The 20,521-nt window shown below is 45.0% G+C and overlaps 1 protein-coding gene and 1 long non-coding RNA gene across 9 annotated transcripts in view; one reads left to right on the top strand and one right to left on the bottom strand.

The window, feature by feature from the left end:
* Positions 1-12,873, bottom strand: part of CUEDC1 (CUE domain containing 1) — a 70,442-nt gene extending 57,569 nt beyond the window's left edge. For 3 of the 8 annotated variants that reach the window (XM_083587910.1, XM_083587912.1, XM_083587916.1), the window contains exon 1: positions 12,353-12,590. The gene's annotated coding sequence lies outside the window, so the exon portion shown is untranslated. Of the gene's footprint in view, positions 1-12,155 lie in introns of all 8 variants that reach the window. The other 5 variants (XM_083587906.1, XM_083587905.1, XM_083587913.1 and 2 more) reach the window with 5 other exon arrangements.
* On the top strand, positions 11,574-17,668 carry LOC310750227. The gene is made up of 3 exons (XR_014541995.1): positions 11,574-11,900; positions 16,115-16,218; positions 16,906-17,668. It is a non-coding gene; the product is annotated as an uncharacterized lncRNA (long non-coding RNA).
* The last annotated feature ends 2,853 nt before the right edge of the window (positions 17,669-20,521 follow it).

Below are 20,521 nucleotides of genomic sequence, written 5' to 3'. Positions count from 1 at the left end.
TCCCATTTCAGTACCAAATTGAAGTAAATTTTAAGTCCAATTCCTCTCTAGTGGCCAATCCTTATTTGAAGTCCAATTGTTCGAGTTTTAAGTACTCACGGGTGATTCTTTAGATGCCAAATTGTCCCAGGAAAAAGGCAGCGCTCTCCGGCAATGGCTATGTGGCTTCGCTCCACGGAAAAAGCAGTAGACTCACAGCACCGCGCCACACCCCCTTCTTCGCTTCGGAGCCCGTTTATGGGTTCCTTCGCGGGTTGGGGGGGCGCTAAAGGTGCCCGCCGAGTCCCATGGTCACAGGCTTCATCCGCCTGTGATTTTTTAAAGGGTCCCCGCTTCGCCGTAGCGGAAAAGACCCGTTTCGCGCGGAGCTGGTCCCTCCCGAACCGCCAACCTTCTGATCGGCTAGTCCTAGGCTCTGTGGTTTAACCTACAGCGTCACCCTAAAAGTATCATTCTCTCACCCTCCTGACATCCAGGGCCTACGGAGAAAAGTCCTGGATGATGATCCTGGCAAGCAGAAGGTATGGGAAAAGACAGAAGCTAAACTACCTCACAGGGTTGTTGTGAGGATAAGATGGGGACAGGAAGAGTCACGAACACCAGCACAAACTCCTTGGAAGAAAGGAGGAATATAGGTGCAGTTTTCAAGCAAGTTAATGAATAGAAATTCAACCCAGGTGCCCCGAAGAGCATACAAACAGCCCTGCTAAGCTTTTATGTTCACTGAGTGAATTGATGTAGGGGCAAGATTTGAATTCGGCTTCTCCTGATTTGTACTTCAGTTTCTTGGCTATACAACAGCAACGAAAACAACAAGAACCACTTGATCGTTAAGTACCGTAAGTATCCAGACGGGCTTACAAAAATGAGACATATGTTAAATAATACATCATACAATAGGACAAAAAAACAAACAAAATTAAAATACCATGAGAAGCCACAGCTAAATCATTACACTTTTCTAACTCTACGACACACACACGCACAGCTGTCCTAATTACAGGATGAATTAAGAGTGACTCACATACAACCTAATCAATTGCCAGGCCCACTGCAAAGCTACCCAGAGAAATATTTATTTCTGCAGAACATAACTCGATTTCCTGCTTCCCTCCCACCTACTGCGGAAACTTCGTAGTAAGATTTTGGCCTGGATTATTTTTTTTAATAGGAAAAACATGTAGCCCAACTCTTCCTCCTCACTAAAAGTAATGCAAGCCTGTGCCCCACCGCTTCTTTGTAATGGGGATTCCAGCACATTAAAATAATAAGCTATTACTGCAGCAAAGCCAGTTGTGTTGGCCATTTTTTAAAAATGCATAGCCAAACAGCTCCAGCTGTTTTGGGACTACAGTTCCCATCATCCCTGACCACTGGTCCTGTTAGCTAGGGATGATGGGAGTTGTAGTCCCAAAACAGCTGGAGGGCGAAGTTTGGCCATCACTGTGCTAGGTTATGAGAGCGCTCTGCAATATCCCTACAGACGCCACTGTGACATCAGGTGATTGACAGGGGGCAGCCCCGCCCACCTGACAAACTTGGTCCGCAAGGACTGCAACATTTAACAATCTGGAGAGATTTCCTCATCAACTTGCCACCTTATCTCTTCAACTGGATGTGCCAGGGATAAAAGCTAGGACTTTCTGCAAGCACTGCACATGCACAGAATTATGACTCCTCCCCAGGGACATATGTTGATACAATTGGATGGCCTTGATTTCACTCCTGGCCAGCCTCTCAAACCAGCTTGTGCCATTGCACCCATTTCACAGACTAATAACACCCATGTCTTGCATTTCCAGTTTGACTCCAACCAAACACAAACTCATAAATGAGCCCTATGTGTTTTCTTATCTGCCTTTCTTATCTTATCTGCAGTTGGTATGGCATGAGACAATTAATCTTAGGGTTGTGGGTTCGAGACACATGTTGGGCAAAAGATTCCTGCATTGCAAGGGGCTGAACCAGATGACCATTCTGGCCCCTTCCAGCTCCACAAGTCTATGATTTTATGATGCATGCTGAAATCTGAACTACTATGGCTTTATTAAATTGCATCAATTGTTTAGATGAATTGTTTGTTCTTTGCTTTATATGCTACTGTGTTTGATATGATCGTGATTGCAATTATTGTTCTTTTTTACTGCTATTGTGATTATTGTGAGCAACTTTGAGCACAACATTCATGCTAAATCAAAGTCCAACCTGCAATATGAGAATGTTAATTCTGGACTCAACTATTGCCTCTTACTTCAGATCCAGCACACAACGTATAGCCTCCTTGCCTATTAGAACAAGCTCGGAAAAATTAGAACCCATGTATTATTATCTACTTATTTAATGGGCTGCAATTCTGCCATTTGCGAATGACAACTGGAAACATTCTCACCTGGAATTACAGAATTTTAGAGTCAGAAGGTGTGACAAACTCCCAAGGCAACAGGACTGAGAATAGGAAATCTATCCTTGGTCACTCCCTGTATAAATCAAGTGTGAATGCAAACACTAAGAATCTGCAGCGAGGAGTTCCCAAGGCAAATTATTTCCAGTTCTGGAAATAAATTAAAGCTGAGGCACACTGGAAACGATACCGTACTTTATTTTAACAGACACTTTCAATGGTTTCACTAATAAAAGCACAACACTTAGGATCAGTCATAAACACCGTTACAGGCTTAAAAGAGAAATTTACTTACAAGTCTCTTCAACGAAACCATTCCTATGAAATCTAGTGCTCTCTAGAATGGCTATCTGCTCTACCCCACCTGTAAAAAACCAAAAAGTCTAGCCACTTTCTAGAACCTTTCCCTCCGCCTGAGGAATTTGCCATGTCTAACCTACCAACTTCCCAATCCAGGACTTATCTTGCAGCTAAACTGTAAAATCATCCCAGCCATGATTGGCTAAGGGTCTCCAGGTAGCTGACCCAATGTTCTGTACAGTGTTATAAATTAGCCAGGCACCAGATGTGTTTTACGACTGGTGTGGGTCCAATTACGACCACATAGAGATCTCTGGAGGTCCAGCTGCCATCTCTCTCTGGCTGGTATCTCCAGCTTTCTTAAATAAATAAGCCCTTCTGCTTACCTGCTCATTATCCCACCTTTTCCCCCAAGGAGTGTGTGGCCCATCCCCACCCCCTCAGATAATTACCACAATGACTCTGTGAGGTAGGTTCAGAGGCTGTGACTGACTCCAAGATCACCCGAGTGGGGATTTGAACCCTGATCTCCCAGGTCGTAGTCCAACACTCTAACCGCTGCACCACACTGCCTTCCTACAGCACTTCCAATTCAGTAGGTGGGTAGCAGACAGTGGTTCCCTGGGCTATTCCCTGCCCTCCACCTCCTTTTTGGGAACCACGGACAAACTTCCGGAAGAGGAGGTCAAGGTTAAGTTTTTCTTCTGTTTTTTGGACCTGTTTCTGGACTCACACCATAGCAGAACTAAAAAACGCCCGTCTTTTGCTCCCTCAACCAGCGTGGGGGTGCAAAACCGTGACATTCGCAAGGTGGTTGTCACCGATGCAAGCGAAGGCTCAGAAAAAGCTCAATATGGAGGCCAAATGGCCGAAAGATTGGGAAATTTTGGAACAAGAGGGAGACAAATTGAAATTGCAGAGCTTTGAGAAACTAAAAGACAAAGTGCGAGATTGGCTTCATTATTATCAAATAATGGAGGCTTACAATTTGGACAAGAAAATTGGCTTCCAGGTGGAAAAATCAAAATTGGAAACAGAACTGTTAGATCCCAAAACTAAGATTTTATCAAGAATGTATAACTTGCTGTTGAAATGGAACACTCAGGATGAAACGGTGAAATCTGCTATGATTAAATGGGCACAAGATGTTGGACATAACATTATTTTGGCTGACTGGGAACAGTTATGGACCACAGGTATGAAATTTACGGCATGTAATGCCTTAAGAGAGAATATTATGAAAATGATATACAGGTGGTACATGACACCAGTCAAGCTTGCAAAAATATATCATTTGCCTGATAATAAATGTTGGAAATGTAAAGAGATTGATGGTACATTCTTTCACCTTTGGTGGACGTGCCCAAGGATTAAGGCTTTCTGGGAGATGATCTATAATGAAATGAAGAAGGTATTTAAATCTACCTTTTTGAAGAAACCAGAGGCCTTTCTCCTGGGCATGGTCGGCCAAATGGTGTTAAAGAAGGACAGAACTTTCTTTATGTACGCTACAGCAGCAGCAAGAATACTCATCGCAAAGTATTGGAAAACACAAGATTTACCCACCAAGGAAGAATGGCAGATGAAGGTGATGGATTACATGGAATTAGCGGAAATGACTGGCAGAATCCGAGACCAGGGAGAAGAATCGGTAGAAGAAGGTTGGAAGAAGTTTAAAGACTATCTACAGAAACATTGCAAAATTAAGGAATGTTAGAAGGATGCTGGAATGAAGTTATGTGGTTTTAGCAGTAATGTTATAAAGGAGTATGTAAAAATGGGTTGTCAACAGGTGAGAATGCAAAGTCACAACATATTAAGATAAATGATTAAGATAAAAACAAAGATGGAAAGGATTTGCTGAATTAACTAATTGAACTAGAATACAAAAAAGGGAGGTGTGAGGAGGTCAAGGAAACAAATAAATGAAAGATAAGCTATAGAAAAATTTATTTGTTTTTAATTTTTTTATTTTTTAGTTTTTTGTAATTTTTTGTTTTATTACTTTTTTCTTATGTTTGTAATTTTTTTGAAATTTTAATAAATATTATTATTAAAAAAAAAAAAACCCGTGACATTCGGGGTTGGGAAGAGAAGAAGGAGCATCTTCTGCCAATTCGGGCTGTCCCGAATAATTTGGGACACTTGTGGGGTCTGTGGTAAAGGTGGGCACAGCTAGACATCCGTTTATTTTGGCTTACCTAGCAAAGGTTCAGGTTAAGGGAAGGAATGTAGATTCCCCAGAGAACACCAGGGCTTTCAAAATTCCCTAGGCTAGGGATGGGCACTCCAAATGTTGATTCTATTCCAACCAGCATGGCCAGTAGTCAGAGTAGTCAGAATTGGCGGGGGTTATAATCCAGCAACCTCTGGAGGACAACAGGTTCCCCAGGTTCCCTGCCCTAGACCATTCATTCTGCCCCAGCCCTCTTTTAGAATCTGAGCAGCGCAACCAAAAGAGGCCTTCCGATTGCTCAGTCCCTCTGTGACACCCCAGCAGCCCAACCAATCGTTGTTAAGAGGTCTCAACAACACCATTGCCACCCCGAAAGTCCTTTGCTGAATGCACAAAGGCTATCTTGAAAGGCCATCCACAGGCCTCAACAACAAAGCGTCCGCTTCCGTTACCTATGACAACCCGACTGCGTGCTTAGCTAATTAGATTTTAAATTAAAAATCTTGCAAGGGAGATTTGAGATGCTGGAAGAACAGAGGATAATAACTCCCCCAACACGGAGCCAGGAAACTAATAGCCAGCCCAGGATTTAGAGGCAGGAGGAGGAGGAAGTCATTTTGTTGCGGTAAATGAAGGAACACCTTTTAATTTATTTTGGATTTAGGACATTAGCTCTTGAGCCATTACAATAAGCATCAGGCGGCAAAGCCGTGCAGCGGAAAAGACTGCAAATACCCAAGAGCAGACGTCCCAGAAATGCACTGATGTGGCCTCAGAGAAACGGCTGTGTCTGTATTTGCTCAACTTCATGAGCTTCAGAGGACATAAATGCACCAATTTCAAGAGCTATTTGGACTGCTCCCTAAATTGGTTTTCTTTTACTGAATCCTGCCTGCTGTATCTATCTCTTTGTAAATAATTTAATAATAATAATAATAATAATTTATTTGTACCCCACCCATCTGACTGGGTTGCCCCAGCCACTTTGGGCGGCTTCCAGCATATATAAAAACGTAACAAAACATTAAACCTTAAACAGCTTCCCTATACAGGGCTGCCTTCAGATGTTTCCTAAATGTTATGTAATTCCTTAACATCTGATGGGAGGGCATTCCACAGGCTGGTTGCCGCTGCTGAGAAGGCCCTCTGCCTAGTTCCCTGTAGCTTCACTTCTCACAGCGTGGGACCCGCCAAAAGGCCCTTGGTGCTGGATCTCAGTGTCCGTGCTGAATGATGGGGGTGGAGACGCTCCTTCAGGTATACAGGGCCGAGGCCACTTTAAAGGTCAGCACCAACACTTTGAATTGTGCTCGGAAATGTACTGGGAGCCAATGTAGGTCTTTCAGGATTGGCGTTATGTGGTCCTGGCGGCCGCTCCCAGTCCAGCTGCCACATTTTCAATTAATTGTAGTTTCCGAGTCACCTTCAAAGGCAGCCCCACGTAGAACGCATTGGAGTAGTCCAAGTGGGAGATAACCAGTGCATGTACCACTCTGGCGAGACAGTGTGCAGGCAAGTAGGGTCTTAGCCGGCATACCAGATGGAGCTGGTAAACAGCTGCCCTGGACACAGAATTGACCTGCGCCTCCATGGACAGCTATGAGTCCAGAATGACTCCCAGGCTGTGAACCTGGTCCTTCAGGGGCACAGTTACCCCATTCAGAACCAGGGAGTCCCCCACACCCACCCGCCCCCCGTCCCTAGAAACAGTACTTCTGTCTTGTCAGGATTCAACTTCAATCCATTAGCTGCCATCCATCCCATTTCTCCACCACTGGATTCTGATAGTTTTCCCATTTAAAAAAACACCACAGGGTTGATTTGGAAAATACCAACCAATAACAAAATGCTGGGCTTCCTCAGTCCTTTGCCCCAACAATCCTCTGAGTACTTTATCACATGAAAGTTTTACTTATGTAATCAGATGTGCTGAGCCCCTCTGAGCCCTGGCTGGTGGTGCCATTAGACTCCAGCTCCCATCAGTCCCAGCCAGCAGGCACAATGGTGTTTATCTCATTCCTTCTCTGGGTAGCATGCAGCCGGGGCATTTTGCATATGGGTTACCACACCGGTGCACCCAGTGGCAATTTTGATTCTCCTGCTTACAAAGAGGATTCAGCCATGGCTTTCATCCCTTACCCTTTAAAGCCCTTCGCGGCCTAGGACCCTCGTACCTACGGGACCGCCTCTCCCGGTATGCCCCACAGAGAGCCTCAAGGCCCATAAATAGCAACACCCTAGTGTTCCCGGGCCCTAAGGAAGTTAGATTGGCTTCAACCAGAGCCAGGGCCTTTTCAACACTGGCTCCGGCCTGGTGGAACGCTCTGCCTCATGAGACCAGGGCCCTGCGGGATCTGATTTCTTTCCGCAGGGCCTGTAAGACAGAGTTGTTCCGCCTGGCCTTTGGCTTGGAGCCAATTTGATTCCCTCCCCCTCTTTCTTTTTTCTTTTTCCTTTCTCCTCCTGTGATGAGGCTGCATTTTAATATTTTAATGTTTCAATATTTTAATTGTTGTATTTTAATCTTGTTTTTAAATTGTATTCATTCAGCTTGTTTTTATTATTGCTTGTTAGCCGCCCTGAGCCCGGCCTTGGCTGGGGAGGGCGGGGTATAAATAAAAATAAAAATAATAATTATTATTACCACAGTTCTCCTTGGTGTCCAGTGTGATTTAAATATGGGGATGTTGCCACCTAAGAAACACATGGCACATGTTATACATGTTTACTCAGAAGTACCCCTACTGTCTTACATAGGGCTTACTTTCAGGAAGGTGTACAGAGGATTGCAGCCTCCACTTCAGATCTCCATTGGACAGATGGAACTGGCTGGCCTACTCTTTCACCACTCATTTTAAGTCTTTTTCTGCTCCGTTCAAGGTTTGAACTTGAACTTAAGCCAATCTCTATGATTTGCTGAGCTTTTGCAAGGTGCTCTGAGGTTAGACCTAGCAGCTCAGTTCTTGCAAAGCCTGATTCCCGCTTCTCTTCAAAGTCGAGGGCATAGTGACCAAACACTTGGTAGCACCCGAGATTAAAGAGACCAAGAGGAAAACAAAATACAAGGAGGTGAGGAAGATTCAGGAAGTGAAGTGGAAGCAGTTTCTGCCCCCACACAGACACCTCTCCCAGGCCAGTTTTCACCAGCACATCTGGAGGGCTGCAAATCTATATATTACTGCAGTATTAGATGGCATCTGGAAAATGTACTCTTTACATTAGAGGCGAAGAGAAGGTATGTTCTGAGTTGGAAACATTTGCAGACTTTCATCCAAAGCCGAGTTATTGTCAGCCCACAGGAATGTAAAATTCTTTATTAACAAAGGGAAATAAACCACATCGTTTTAGAAAACAGACATCTGTGATCCAGGCTGTCAGCAAGCAGTTCCCAAATTAATTCCGATACACTAAGAGACATTGAGGATACAGGGATCAAATTCAGAGGCTAAGTCCATGCATCTGTCCCACTAACTGGCTTCCACAACACACCTCTGGCGCAACCTAGATCTCAAGCCTGCTCAAAGATGCTTCAGAGCTGGAACCCAGTTCCAGGCATAAAGTAAGTCTCCCAGCATTCAGTGGGGCCTGTTCCAAGGAAAGCACGCACAGGATCATAGCAAACCAACAATAAACTATTAAATGGGATTGCATGCTGGAAGGCACAGTCCTATTACTTGGGAGGGGGTGGTATTCTAACCTGTGCCAATCATATCACAATAATTATGGGTCTTTTAAAAAGTAACCACAGCAAATGCTCTTAAAGCATGCTGTTTCTGGGAAATTTAATTTGGCAATTTAACTCCCAGGGTATCAAAAAAACCTGGCCTTTACATCACCTTTGTGCCTTCCAGATGTTTTCAACTACAACTTCTATCAGCTCTAGCTCACGTGGCCAGTAGTCAGGGATGATGGGAGTTGTAGTCTAGCAACATCTGAAGGTCGCCAGATTGGAAAAATATGCTTTAAACCTTGATTTTTATCTTTTCTCTTTGCCCCCACCACCTTCCAAAATCTGAAATGCTGCCCTGTGATCAAACCCCACTTTTAAAAGATGCTCATTGGCACCGGTAGGGCAGAATGCAGGGGGTCGCAACTGGGCATCCACCAGTTGCAAAACACACCAGAGGAATTTTGAGCACTGCACAGAAGGACCAAGAGGGTCCTGCTTTGTTGATGACAACACTCAAGTGGGTCTGTAGGGGAAGACGGTCACCTTTCAGAGACCTATGCAAAATGAGTAATAAAAAATTGGTCAAGATGTTTTACAAGTTTAAAGAACTATTCAGATATTGTTTTATCCATGGGTGAATTTATGCAAATTTAGTTAATCAACCAACTAAAATTCATACAATCAGCCAACTAAGGTTTCTTTAATTGGGTCACTAATAAACGGGAGCATGTACAGAACACAGAACGAAATATATAGTCTACTAGTAGCCTCATCCCTTGTATTGCGTGTAGTAGTTACAATCAGTGCAATTTTGAAAGGTTCGGTCCACCATCTTGATTCAAAGCGATGTTCAGTTGTATCCAAACACAGGCAAAAACCTGCTCATGGATCTCAGGAATCATCACACAAATTTTGATTGTATCTTAGATGTCTGAATGCATAGCTAACAGGCAGCTGTCCAAATACATAGCAGATTTACAGTGCAATCCTATACATGCCTATTTAGAAGTTAAGCCCTGTTGAATTCAAGTGTGTACAGGATTGCAGAGCCTGAATAATTCTATTCCAGGAGGAAAATCGTATTTCATTTTGTATTCATTTCCCACCTTCATATTTAAACTTTATTCCACGTTTTGGAATTGCATCTGCATCTAATTAAATATATTCTGTTAAGGTGTTGCACAGAAGAATGGAACATAAAATCACTTCTGTGTGGTAGAATCAAGGTACAAGTAATATCTTTCAGATGCCTGCAACTGAGCCTATCAAATTGCTCCTTCTAAAATCTTTTATCCGCCCAAGTGAGAGAGGTGCTGTGAGAAAGATGAGAGGGTCAAAGTTAATAAACAGATCTTGGAATACCTGTGGTCTGCCCAATTCTACAATGAACAGCAATAAGGAAAAGGACATCGTGACATCACCAGCCAATAAGCCAATCCATGGTCTCTGCCACCTTCCTTATTTGCAAGTTTCAAAATTCCAAGCAGATTTCAAGCATTTCCATCCTTTGATGGGCATGTCATCAACAAACATAAATGAAATAAAATCCTGTCACAACAGTTAACAATGAAAACTCCCAGGCAACATCCAAACCATCAAAACGACTTTGATAGAAGGAGGAAGATTCTTCTCAGAAACAAGGTGTCATCCTTCCCCTAGAAAAGCACTTTCTGCATTTATTTCCGTGTGCTGGGAACTGTCTGTGCCATTTTACCTGGCAGACAGTGCGAGCAGCGATGCTTCTGCATCAATTCTCAGGTGGGGAGCAGTACTCCAACTGGCCAAGAGTGAGTCAGACAATGAGAACCAAATCTTTTCAATCATAACAGTGCAGCTCGGAAACTCGGAAACAATCTGACAGTTCAGTCACTTCCAACTTCAGCCCAAGAACCCAATGGAACCTAGTAGGCCACCAGTGGATCCCACTCAGCAAGCTTTCTGCTACCTTTTTTGTCAAATTGGAGCATTTGAGAGACACTAGTGAATGCTTTTACCTGCACAAAGGTAGCCAATTTGCCATGCCACTCAAGCAATAGCATTTATATGACAAAGTAGAGACAGATTTCAGAAATGGAACTGCATTGGTGTGTATCAAAATTGAAGAAACTAATAAACCAGCCATAACTAGGTCCCATTTATTACAACTGATAGCCCACCATTCAGGATACAGAACCTCTCATTTTTCTTTTTTAACCAAGCACTGGCATTACATAGTAGAGTAAAATCAGTTCATCTCACCTCCCACTATGTAGCCTTAAAAAGCCATTCTCTCTCAGCCTGTTATCCCCTCTGCAATGTGGAGATAATAACATAGGCATACCTGACAGGGGTGTCACATGGATTACAAGAATACATTATCGGCAGCATCAAAACACTCCAGTTCAATGCAAACACTTATTACTATTACTATATTTAATTTTAAATTCTTTTAATTGCTTTTTTAAACTGCTGCGCTCTTCAAAGGTGTTTGCTTTTTTATACATGGATGCTTATTTCAACGTTTCATTCGAATTGTTTTATTGTGCATTCTTATTTACACGCCATTATATTATCTTGTAATTGGTTTTATACTTGTAAGTTGCTTAAAAGGTGTGTTTGGCAATTAAGCAGTATAGATATATTCATTCATGAGAATACTGCGGATTATTACTACTATGATGCTGAACTTGGAAGAAATTTGAGAGAGAAAGTGAAACAAATGTGCAACGATTGTGGAATGGAGATGGGAAAGCAGGTTATTTGGGAGAGGGGCTGTGAGAAGAGGAGAGAGGAAGGGTAGAAATACAATTCCAGGACCAGTTCCTCCTAAATAATGAGCGTTGGGGAAAGAGAGGAGGTCCCAAACCTCTCCAAAGCAGCCTTCCAGCGCCTCATTATGCAAACAAGGAATGCCAAAGAAGTAAACTTTGAAAGGTAGGTGTCAAAACAACAACAAATCAACTCCCAACTCTTGATTCCCTTCCCACATCAGCCATGCTTCTCTCTCTGCCCCCCGCCCAAGCAAAGCTCATTTTGCTTAAAAACACACCCATACACACCCCTTTTTGCCCCTTTACACTGGGAAAGACGCTCTTATCTGCGCCCTCCAAACCACACGCCCCTCGCAGTTGAAATAAGGGGGTGGCGGCAAAAGGAGGTGGGGGACATGACCGCCTGGAGGAGAAGGAAGAAGCGCAGGGACACCAGCCAGCCCACCCGCCTCCAATCCGCCAGGTCCTTCTAGGAGCGAGGAACCGAAAGCAGAGCCGAGAACGCGCCTCGTTAGAGGAGAGGGCCCTCCGAGGCGCAAAGGGAGAGGGAGGCGAGAGGCACCGCGGGCTCCAAAACAGGCCGCTATGGAGGGGAGACGCGGGGTAGGTGGGTGGGCTGGAAAGTCAGCTGCTACAGCTTTCGGAAACCCGGGTGGGGAGGGTAGGCACGGCCGCCGCGTTTCGGGGGTGGGGTTCCCAACCCCCTTTATTTCCCTTTTCCCGCGAGGAGGGTCTCTAAGCGAACGCTCGGCGCGCGCAAAAAGGGAAGCGGCGGAAAGTAGCCACAATTCCGTCCCCGGCGTTCCAAAAGGGCCCCTCCCCCGCCCCGCTCCCCACCCCCAACGCTCCAAAGCTTACCCGCGCCACTCGAGGAGGGGAGACGCGCGACACCGCTGAGCTGCCGGGGGAAGAAGCAGGATAGGGCTAGCCGAAGATATGGGTAGGGAGAGCGCGCTGGGTGTTGCAAGGATCCTCCTGCCGCCGCCGACCCCTCCCCTGTAGGAGAAGAGCTACGCCCGCTTCTCCCTCCCCGCTCGCTCCCCCGGTCTACCTACGTTAGTTCCCTCGCAGTTGTTCCTCCTCCGTATCCAAGACCTTGGAGAGGGGGGCAGGTTGGTCGCTGGAGAAGGCGCTCCTTTTAATGTATGCTGGCGTGGCCGCTCGCTGGATCGCCTCTCCCTCCCCGGTGGTCACACCACAGATCCATTGCAAACACAGGAGGGCAACGTAACGGCGGGCGAAGCTGCCTTTCTCTCTGCCTCTCTTAGCCCCCCCACCTTTTCCCCTCCCCAAGCCTAGCGGCCGGTTGTTTGAAACGCAGCTGTGTAACACACCCCTCCTCCCCGTAGGAAGGCCGCCTCGCCACAAGTGGCACAGATTTGAGGAGGAAAGCGGGGGGGTGGGGGGGAGCCGAGGGTGTCGAGAACACGGCGGGGGGGGGGGAGAGAAAGAGGAGGGGCTCACAAAGGACTAGAGCAGCTCCCAAATTTGGCCGGGAGTTTGCCTTCCCCCTAATTTCCCTTGCTGTTGGGGTTCTTCAGACCCAAGGCGTGGTGGCCCCGGTCCGTCACGCGCAAACACATGACATGCGGACCCGAGCAGCACATTATATCAAATTGCGACTCCTCAGTATTGCGCTCCCGGGCTAAGAGACAAACTCAACAAGTATACGATCAATATAATAATAATAATAATAATAATAATAATAATAATAATAATAATACGTTTCGGACAGTGCTGCAAGTAATTGGTAGGTGGGCAAAACTCAGTGTTACTCTGCGTAGACCCATTAAAATTAATAGACCCAAGTGACTCGTGTTCATTATTTTCAGTAGATCTACTCTGAGTGATCTAGCAAACTGGCATTGGCTACAACCCATAATCCAACATTTTGAAAAAATCAAAATTTCATTTCCCATGTGTTTTTACTAACAAGCAACATTAAAATACTGAGACCTTCCCCCAGGTAGCAACTGGTTTAAGCTGCTGCAGTATACAGAGTCGGGCCCTTAGTGCACACAGCTCAGTATTGTCTACTACACTGACTGGCAGTGGTTCCCAGGGTTTCAGGGAAGGGACATTAACAGCCCGACCTGGAGAGGCTGGGGATTGAACCTGGGACCTTTTGCAAGCAAAGCAGATGCTCCACCTCTGAGAGATGGCCCTCCCAATAAGATGTCCCGTCCACCCAACCCTCCTAGTGGGTCAGTGCACACTTGTTGGCTTAGAAGACCAAGGCAGTAACATTAGATGCAGTAATGAAGTCTCTGTTGATTCAGGGGGAGGAAAAATCTGTACCCAGTGCGTTGCAGGACATCTTCAGGAGAAGCAAAGGCTAAGGAGTAAACCCTACACAAATCTGAAGTGGAGTCCCTAAGACGGTTGGATGGTGCCTTGTCCTCCTGCTTCTGGCAACTCCTGGTCCTAAATGACTTTCTCTGCTTTCCTTTGGACCACATCAGCAAGGCTAAGAGAGGTATCTTGTCATCTGGGCAGCCTAGGACCTCCATACACGTCGCCCAGGCTTGTGCCCCAGGGAGGTCACTTTGGTGCCCCAGGGAGGTCACCAGTTGGAGCTTCTAGACCAGGCACGCAAGGGTGGCCCCATTGCATTGCAATAATGGGGTCTTGAGGTTATCAGTGCCCAGCCTGTTCAGCTGGTTAGAGCATGGTGCTGATAACGCCAAGGTTGCAGGTTCGGTCCCCATAGGGGGCAGGTGCATATTTCTGCATTGCAGGTGATTGAACTTAGATGATCTGCTGGGTCCCTTCCTGATTCTATGAATCACCATGGCCTCAACTACCCTTGTCCAAGAATGGCCATAATTGATACACCAGCTGTAGAAGGTAAAAGGCAATCCTAGCCACTGGGCCTCTAGTGACAAAAATTCAGGAGAACACCCAGACTCGGGAACCTGCAGTCTATAGCACTTCAGTCTTCCCAGGGTTCAGGATCAGTTTACTGGGCCCCATCCAGTCTGCCGCTGTGCCCAGACCATGGTCCAGATCAGTGTTTCCCAAACTTGGGTCTCCAGCTGCTTTTGAACTATGGTTCCCATCATCCCTGACCACTGCTAGCTGGGAAGATAGGAATTGTAGTCCAAAAAATCTGGACACCCAAGTTTGTGAAACACTGGTCCAGATGGTGCACAGCCTCTCCTAACTGAGATGTTCTGGAGCAGCAGAGCTCCTGTAGAGACAGATGCTTTCCCCCTTCTCCAAAACAACCAGTCCACAGAACATAATGAGCATGACAAAACCAGAGTAGACGAGCACTGCCAGCTCAGGCTGATGGAAATTGTAGTCCAAAACATCTGGAGGGCATCGGGTCCAACACACCCACCTCTCAGATCACATGTGATAGGTGTGATTTTAAGGACGTAGGAAGCTGTCTTATTCCAAGCTAAAAAGATCAACGGTCTGGTCCTGTATAAGGCAATCTCATGCAAACTGGGATTGATGAGACAGGCCTAGTCAGTCTCGCCTTCCTCCCATTCATCACAAGGTACCCAACCATTCTAGACGGGCAGAGCCCTACTTGTGTCACCTGGGCTGGTATTTTTAGCATCCATTAGCACACTTTGCAAGGTAGCACCATAAATAGAGCACCATCTCATCTGCCCCAAAAAACAAACAAAAAAAACTCAGTTACTATCCTTTATTAACACATATTAAACCTCAGGTTCCTCTCAAGTGCTTTGCAATCTGAACTGTTTGTGGGGAGGGGGTTGCCCTACCAAGCTCAGTCTACCCTCAGCCAGCACCCCACCTACCTAAATGCGCCATTGGGGGTGAGGCCAAGCTTTTGGAAGGTTGCAACACCTGCTGTGGTCGCAGAGACCGATACGGGAGAGACATGTTTTGTTGCAGTTGGGGCAGATGAAGGCACCCAGTTGTGCTGCTGCGGATGCACCAGGGCGTTTCCTCTCTCTGTGCTCCTTCCAGCAGTCATTTCTCCTCTGCTCACTGCTATAGATACACGACCTGACTGCCTGTCTCCAGGCACTGTGGTTGTCTGCAAGGGATTCCCACATGGCAGAGCTGGTGTTGCTAGCTGCCGCATCATGTGCCAGCTGCAGAGATCTTTGTAACACGGATGGTCTGCCAACTGGCCTGCTGCTGAAAGTCAGCTCCCCATAGACCACATCCTTGGGGATCCTGCCATCTTCCATACTGTGGACATGACGAAGCCAACGTAGACAAAGCTGAGATGCCGTAAAACCAGTCAAGGGGGTGGCACTGGTTGTCAGCTTCCTCCTCCTCCTCTGGGTTTATTTGTGCCCTTCAATTACATTCATGCTTCTTGCTTGTCTGGAGAGAGATGTACATGTATGTAGCTGGCCTACTGTACAAGGGCAAAAATCACATCCAGTGCCCCACCTGGTCCATCAGGACAAATTGGGGCACTGTTCCTCCAGGCTCACCGTGCCCTCAGCCAGACCTCGCCTGCCTACCTGCTGCAAACCAGTCGAGGGGGTGGCAGTGCCAACTTCTCAGTAGCAGTGTTGCATTTGGAGAACTCGGCAGGGAGAGTGGAGGCAAAATTCATTGGCTCCAACTCTACCCGCCGTTGGCTCTGACTCCACCTACTGTTGGCCTCCCTGCATTCCAGCCCACCTGTCCCAATGGGCCACACTCACCATTGGTTTGTGCCCAGTAGGGAAAGTGGGCTGAAATCCCCACCCCTACCCTGTACTAGGGATTAAGCACTGTGAAACTGGTTCATATGCCCAGGATTGCACTGCTAGACAAATAAATTGGACCAAATAAAATTAAAAAAAACCAAGTGCCTGTTACTGTATTTATATCATCTGCAGGATCAACACAACTTTAATGATGGGGAAAAAATGGAGCTGAAGTCTGGAACCGAAATAAAGAGCTATTACTCATCTTTAGGATATGACTGTCAAATGCCCAAAAGGTACTTCCTTTGTTTTTCTTTTTAAAGAACGGTTATTCCTATGAATCATGGTTAGCCTGTGGCCAGCTATAATTACTCAAATGTTCACTCACCCAGTGATCCATCCTTTGGAGTGCTGTGCATGTCATTTTCTGTCTGACATGCAGACTATTCCACGTTTTGCATTTGTGGATTTTTGTCTGGCTTTCAAGCCATTTTATTATAAATGGGAGGAGGGCAAAGTGCACTTTTACAATCAGGCAGGTTTTTTTAAAAAAACAAAACCCAACACTGCTATTTGCCTAGCGCCAATGACTTTTTATCATTTCAAGCTGGCTTTGAAGTACAGCCAGCAAGTGATTGCTAAAATATTAATCATCCAATCTTGTTTCAAAGCATAGGTCAGAGAGAAGGCATGGAGTTTGATAGAACTGTAGTAAAGTGAATTGACAACACAGCTTACAATATGAAATCCAGAATTTTAAAAAAGCTAGACATCAACAGGACTATTGACAAGAGTTTTAGATCAGATGAGCAGGGTCTGAAACAAAACATTGCACTGTATCCTCATCCCATAACAGAAGTGCTCATGTCAGCCAGCCAGCCTCTCCGTACTTGAGACTCTTATGTATTTGGGAAAGTCTACTACTTGTCTGTCTTGCTTGCCTCCTATGTGTTCGGACACCACTCAATCTATCACCAACTCAGAACAAGGGTTCCTGAGGAGGCAGGGGCAAGCTTTGCTGATGTTTGGATGCCAAGACCATTTTGAATCAAGATGGACCAAAACATGACTTTGGCAAAACTTCATAACATTGGCTTGACGGGTCCAAACTCACGTATTACACCATCCATTTATAAATCACAATTTATTTTTGCTTTTAAAGAATTCCCTGGCAGCATCAGGCACTCCCCACTTGTGTACCATATATTTTGGAAAGCCGTTTGTTCTCTGGTCTGTCCACTCTGTGGGTCCCGATGCCAGTTATCATCGCCAAACTCAGTAGGAGGGTTCCCGAGGTCATGGCGGCAGTCAATACTGTTATGGCAGACACCATTTAGAATCAAGATGGAAGACTGAAATGTCACTATGGGGTGACTTCACTCATTTTTGGCGATAGGCTTGTCCACCTCTCACTGTATCACCACCAAACTCAACACGAGTGTCTCCGAAGTGGAGGCAGCGCTCTTCGTCAAAGTTTGCATGCATGGTGCCATTTTGAATAAACATGGCAGACCAAAACATGATTTTGGTGTGACTTCACCCAATTTGGTGTGACAGGCCCAGACTGCAGTGAGAAAGAGCTTGCCTTAGCTTTGGGTCGACTGGCTTCAAGTATTACAGCCGAAAGCTTGGTAAAATTGTTCATGTAGTTTGTTTGCTAAAAGCAGAGAATTTAAAAAAATTATTTTTTATACACTGTTTGGTATTTCTAATATATAGCAATTAATAAAGTCTGTAAATAATAAATCTTGAGTAAGCAGATTCCTGTTTCAGAGGAACACCCAATTTGACTCCAATCCTGCTGGCACTCAACTGCTGTTATACATCTCTATGACAGCTGACTGCATCCAGTCTTGACACAAAATGTTTATTATTTTCTTGAGCTTTCACACATTTCAGTAAATAATGCTTTAAAAAATTAACTTAAGTTTATCAACCAACCAGTATTTTAATTAAGCCTACAGGCATCAAGTCTTTGCATAGACTTAAAAAAAAAAAATGAGCCTCCCAGATTAAATTTAAGGTGGCTGTAATTGCCTATAACCCCCCAAAATGGCCTGGGTCCAGCTTATCAGAGATTTCCTCCACCCCTACATTTCCCCCAAACAACAGTAACCCAAGGAAGTCACGACTACAAGACCACTAACATTTCAAAATGCTCCTCTGGTGAATGAGGTTGGCAGTCAGAGTCACATCCATATCATGCATACAGTGGTACCTCGGTTTAAGCAGTCTGGTTTTAAGAACAATTTGGTTTACAAACTCCGCAAAACCTGAAATAGTGTCTTGGTTTGAGAACTTTACCTTGGTTTAAGAACGGAATCCAAATGGTAGAAGGGCACCAGCGGTGGGAGGCCTCATTAGGGAAAGCACTCCTCAGTTTAAGAACGGTTTTGGTTTAAGGATGGACTTCCGGAATGGATTAAGTCCGTAAACTGAAGTACCACTGTATTTAAAGGACATTTGTACCATTAAGTCACAGCTTCTCCAAAAGAACTGGTTTGTTAAGGGTGCCGATAGTACGGTAGCTGTGAAACCCTGATTTCCTTCACAGATAGAATTCCCAGAATGGTTTATCCATTTGTCTTCTCAGGGAACTCTGGAAATTGTAACTCTTAAGGGTAATAGGGGTTTCCTAGCAACTCTCAGCACCTTTACCTAACCACATGCCAGGGTACTTTGGGGGGAAGCTACAACTGTTTAAAGTGACCTTAGAGTGCTTTAAATGGGTGGTGTGGATGTGTGCCAGCTCGATTTAATGTAGATGGGGGGAGCCAAACAGAGGAAGCAATGGAATGGGAAGGAAGCCCTCTGCAAGAGATCAGTTCAGACTTCTGGAAAGAGCTCTGACCCTCTCCCGACAGCCAGCTGGACAGAAGAAATAATATTATTTTAAAAAACCTTGCCTCACCCAACCTGCAATTTCCATCCATCTGTTGTAGTACTGCTGTTTGGAGCAACAGGAAACAGGAACTGTCTCTGGGTGGCCCACTTTATTATTATTATTATTAATTAAATTTCTACACCACCCTTCATATGTGGATCACAAGGTGGTTTACAATACAAAAACACCTGAAACAGAGGCAATAGAACTTACCTGCTGAGGATGCTGCCTGCTTTCTAGGTGGATGAATCACTACTGTGAGCTTGCAAAGCACAGGCAGTGAACTCTTAAGAGTTACATACAAACTATTTGGGATGCATTAAGTTTGTAGGAGCAGGGTGCTGCAGAATTCCATACATAATTCATCCATTAAAACCAACACATCAACCTGGTTGGTCCTTATATACAACCTTCTATATGTATTACCTACAATGTGTAGGAAAGGCTCTTGACAGGACCACTGACCAGCAACACCTACACCTACACAAGTGTTCTTACTGGGTGATCGCCAACTCTGGAGCCCTCCCCCTTTCTACATCTATGTATGTATAGGGTGTTATGTTTAAGCAAACTGCAAGCAGCTGTGGTTTGATTCACCACTTTACCAAATCACATATCCAGACAATGGATTGGGTGCAAAGAACTGTGAGCGAAGGAGGATAAAATGGATTGGTAATGTTCCAGGAATTATTGTGCAAGAGCTAACAGAGAATGACTTCTCTCCTCTGCACAGAGCCACTATACATCAGGAGTACAGTAATAACATACGTTGATGCAAGGAAACTTGTGGCTGGGTGGGGGAGTTCATGGAAAGAGCTTGTGTAGAGTCTTTCTTCTGTAAAGCAGGAAACAGTTCTTCCAGGGCAGGGAGGCATTCCCACTAATGGAAGAGGGTTTTTGATGGTTTCGCCCCAATCAATGGTTACCTCTTCTGTATAGAACAGGCAGGACATACAGATCAAAATCTTCAAATGAGCACATATGCACCCCTGGAACAATGCACTTTTGCAACTGATCTCAAGGTTTGCAAGCTGCCTCATGCACTGATCTTGACAAAAATAGAAAAAGGAACAGTGCATAAATACAAATACTGTACGGCAATACACACATAACTACGACGTCTCTACATTTCTGTTTATTGAGACAAACTAATTAAAAGGCACAAACATGGGGCATATGTTTACATGACATTATAACAAACATATACATTAAAAGTGTAGGAATGTGTTCTCTTTCTGCTACACAGGAAGTTCCTAAGCTTTTATATATACAAAAGTTGTACAATTTGATGTCCTAAGGTACAAAAGATCATTTATAAAATTATTTTACACTAAGTTCTATTATTCCCCTCCCCCTTTTTTTTTACTATGTAGTCCAAGCCCCTAGAATTGTTTTCACATAATCTGGGCATCCGTCTCCTGACCCCAGACGTATGCCTCAAAAGTACGGAATATGTTGCTTTTACACCAACACGATGGGTATTAACACAAAAAAAACCACACCAGTGGGCTTGACCCTCACAGGCTTGCCTGCATCCCATTAAAATCAAAGTATTGATAGCCACTTTGTCGTGAGGCCCCCGGTTCCAATCAATAGCCACCTGGCTGCTCCTCCAATTATTTCTCACGTCATCTTGTTTATAGGACAGGTCTTAATGAAGATTAAAAAATGTTTTTGACATGATAGCCTAAAAAAGTAACCTCTTCCCTAGATTT

Source organism: Podarcis filfolensis, assembly GCF_964270895.1.
Source record: "Podarcis filfolensis genome assembly, chromosome: 15".
In the NCBI taxonomy this organism is placed as follows: Eukaryota; Metazoa; Chordata; class Lepidosauria; order Squamata; family Lacertidae; genus Podarcis; species Podarcis filfolensis.
The sequence above is the reverse complement of the archived record's forward strand: the minus strand, read 5'-3'. Positions and strand labels throughout refer to the sequence as shown.